This window comes from Petaurus breviceps, unplaced genomic scaffold (assembly GCF_028583685.1).
Source record: "Petaurus breviceps papuanus isolate PSGF00001 unplaced genomic scaffold, PetGlider_PUasm1.0 91133, whole genome shotgun sequence".
NCBI lineage: Eukaryota > Metazoa > Chordata > Mammalia > Diprotodontia > Petauridae > Petaurus > Petaurus breviceps.
The window spans coordinates 55,041,967-55,045,455 of NW_027187419.1; the positions used below are offsets into that span (position 1 = coordinate 55,041,967).

The 3,489-nt window shown below is 44.7% G+C and overlaps 1 pseudogene; it reads right to left on the reverse strand.

The window, feature by feature from the left end:
• Nucleotides 1–272: 272 nt before the first annotated feature.
• LOC138154707 (peroxisomal membrane protein PEX14 pseudogene) lies at nucleotides 273–2,712 on the reverse strand (annotated as a pseudogene).
• Between the last annotated feature and the right edge of the window lie 777 nt (nucleotides 2,713–3,489).

Here is a 3,489-nt window from a genome sequence, read left to right on the forward strand (position 1 = left end):
CCCTGGAGGGCTCCAGTGAGCTGAGGCAGGGCTAGTGGAGGGGTGAGAGGATGACCATCCTTACTGCCTGGCAGTGCCCAGGAACATCAGCATGCCAAGTGCATGGAGCGCCAGGGGCAGCCAACACTAAACGTGGTCAACTGCAAGAGAAAGAACTCCTGTGGAGAGCTCCCCCCATCCCTGATGAAAGGTGCTCCAGAGAGAGGAAGGGGCTGTGTTGTAGGCAGGCAGAGGGGTAGGTGGGAGGGAGGAGGACAGAAGAGTGGATAGTCCTAGTCTACCTCATTCTCATTGCTGGACCCCTCAGGTCTCCAAAGCTTCTCCACCTGCTCGTTGATCTTCCAGTCGCCCCCTCTCTGGTCCTCCGTCTGGACCCCCAGGCAATCTTCCTCGTCCATATGACTCATGTCCTCCTCCTCCTCTTCCTCCTCCTCCTCTTATTATTTGTCCTCTCTCTTCTCCTCCCCCCCCGCATCTCCATCCGCACCTGGCCCTTCACATTAATCACCACTTCCCCCTCCTCTTCTGGGCCCAGAAGGTGATAGTTGACCTTGGAGCCCTCAGGGCTGTGGTTTTCCTTCACCAGTGAAGAGGAGGCCAAGTCATTGCTGATGGGGGAGATGTCGCTGTTGCTGTTGTGGTTGGCTGCGGTGGGGTTGGAAGGAGATGAGGACTTCACTGACTTCTGCCAGGATGGGATCTTGGGGGCAGAAGGTGAGGGAGGGATCTGTCTCCGGTTTATGAGGAGTCCTTTTAAGGAATTAATCTCAGACTTGAGTTCATTGATATTCTGTGACTCCAGGATCTAGCTGGTGGACGTGGTGGCCTTGGAGGCATCCAGGTCGTGGGTAAGATCCTGGATTTTCTGTTGCTGCTGGATCAGTATTTCTTGGACAGAGGCTAACATCGCCTGTAGCTGAGTCACTGTCTGCCTCATGCTGCTGCTCATCTCTGAGATATTCGCCTCGATTCTCTGAAGCTGCTTCCTGTTCTCCTTGCCTTCCATGAGCAGAGGGAGCAGGTACTTCTTGTAGAGTTGGTGGAAGCCAAAGGCGATCCTCGCCATGATGATAGAGCCCCATAGTCTCACCATCTAGAACCTGTAGGGTTGTACGGCTGAGGCATGAGGTGAGGGGGCTGAAGGGACACCATCCGGGCGGAAGGGCCCAAGGACTGAGACTCATCGGCAGCTGTGCCCTACTGCTGGAAAGCCAAGTCAATCTCTTCATCTGTCAGCCCTTTCTTCTTAAGAAATGCCCTTCTGGTTGAAAGTGGGCTTTGGCGGATCCGGGAATTCTGTAGAAACTTGACCGCAGTGGCAATAAGGGGTTTTCCAAGGCACCACATTTTCGTTTTCTGGGGTAGAGCCGGGCTGGCTCATTGGCTCTGCCTGCTCTGAGGACACCATCTTTCTGAGTGGTTCTTAGCCTTTTTATGTGTGTCATGGATCCCTCTGACAATCTTGTGAAGCTCATGCACCCCTTTTCATAATAATATTTTAAGTGAATAAAATAAAATGACTAGGAAGATATAAAGGAAATCAATGATATTGAAATAGTTGCCAAAATATATTTTTTAAGTTCACATACAACTAATAACCTCTGCCCTAAAACTAGGTACCTTATGTCTACATTAATCTTGTCTTTCTACCATTTTCTATAGCAAATGAGCTCACTAGGGAGAGAGATGCTGATATTTAGTTAAAGAAAATGCACTGTAGTGTGGTATCAATTTGGTAATGTATGAAGTGAAACAATGGATGTGTTGGCATGAAGAATCATGGGTTCAAAGACTAACTTTGCCACTAACTGGCAGAGTTAATAATAATTTCTGGGTAATTAGTAATTTTATTAATAATGCCAGTATTTTAAATAAAAGGTCAGTGACACTCTAACATGCCAAAGTCAATCATGGCAGCAGGCTCATGGCTTATGTGCCCTTGGAAAAGGGGTATTCCTGAGGGTGGCAATCAACTCTGATTCGTTAACAATTAATAAGATGTGGAGTTTACAAAGAAAAGTGAGTTCACTCCAGTGAGGGATTGAGAGTGTCTCCCTATACTCAGACCTACCCCAGTCTTAGGAAATACAGGCAAAGGATCTATATCTTCTACCCAATCCTGAACTAATTGGGTGGAGTAGCACTAGTCAGAAGGAAGAGAATGTAACCTGATTAGTTCTGTAAGTCCTGTCCTTGAGAGTTTGGACAAGGAAATAGAACAGGGGAAAAAAAACTTGGGTGTCCCCAATTTTAATAACTGGCTGCTAACAGGAGAGAAACAATAATTTCTTTCATGCTCAAGTCACTTCATCCTCTCTAGCCCTCAGTTTCCTCATCTATGAAATAAAATAAGGGGATTGGAAAAGATGAGCTCCAAAATTCATTTCAGCTCTCAATCCATGATCCTGTAATTAAAAAAAAAAATCCCCAACACAAACAATTTATTGGGACACCACATCCTAATAAATCCTTTAGTAGAATGTTGCTTAAGAAAACTGCCAGTACTAGTCTTAATTTCCAAAGATTGCATCTATTATGGCCAAGTTTGTGATAAATGGAACAAAAATGTATGTTACCAAGCTTGTGCTGAGCTGATGAAATCTGGGGTGCCAGCCTAACTGGAGTTGAGACAAGATCCATCTAGTGGTGATGCTGCTTTTGAACTTGGAAAGACTATGCAAAAATTGAGGTGTTTTAAGGGAGAGTATACCTTACAGTATTGGGGAAAATGTTTGTACTTTATTCTTGCTATCCCCTGTGGTTCTAGCTTCCAACCCTTTAATTTGAAGTAAAAATCCCTTCATAAAAGCTACTTGATGTGGTCATTAAATGTGCTTGAGGCACCGATCTCTGGCACTTAATGAGAGTGGTAAAGAGGGAGGAGCTTGTAGGAGTTTGAGCCAGTGGTAGCAGAAAAGAAACATGACTCCAATTCCTCAGAGTTTTCTAGCAAACTGAAGGACTGGGCCATTGTGTCAACTTGATTCCAGGAGAGAGAAGTCAAAGTGGACTAATTACAATAGACTTGCCTGTCTGGTGAGGTGGACTTTAATTTAGATGCTGGGAACTAAGTAAAGCCATATTCACTGACCTGCTGAGGACAGAGACATTACAATTGCTTGTCTGGTTAACTTCCCAAGATTTGGCATTTGCATGCCAATGGAGCACACATGTGTTTAGAGCTGGAATACTTGCAAAATGTATCTAGTTCCTTAGATTGTGATGTCCTGGAGGGCAAGGACTGTTTTTTGCCTTTCGTTGTATTCTCAGAGCATTTAGCACAATTATTGGCACATAGCAAAATGCTTATAGAGGCTTTTTGGCTGGCACCCTAATTTTACAGATGAGAAAACTGAGTCCTGGAGAGACTGAGTCAAGTCTAATCAACAAGAATTTATTAATTGCTTACTATATGCCAGACATTGTGCAAAATACTGACTGAGGTTACAAAGAAAGTTCAACATACATACATACTTACACATATATATG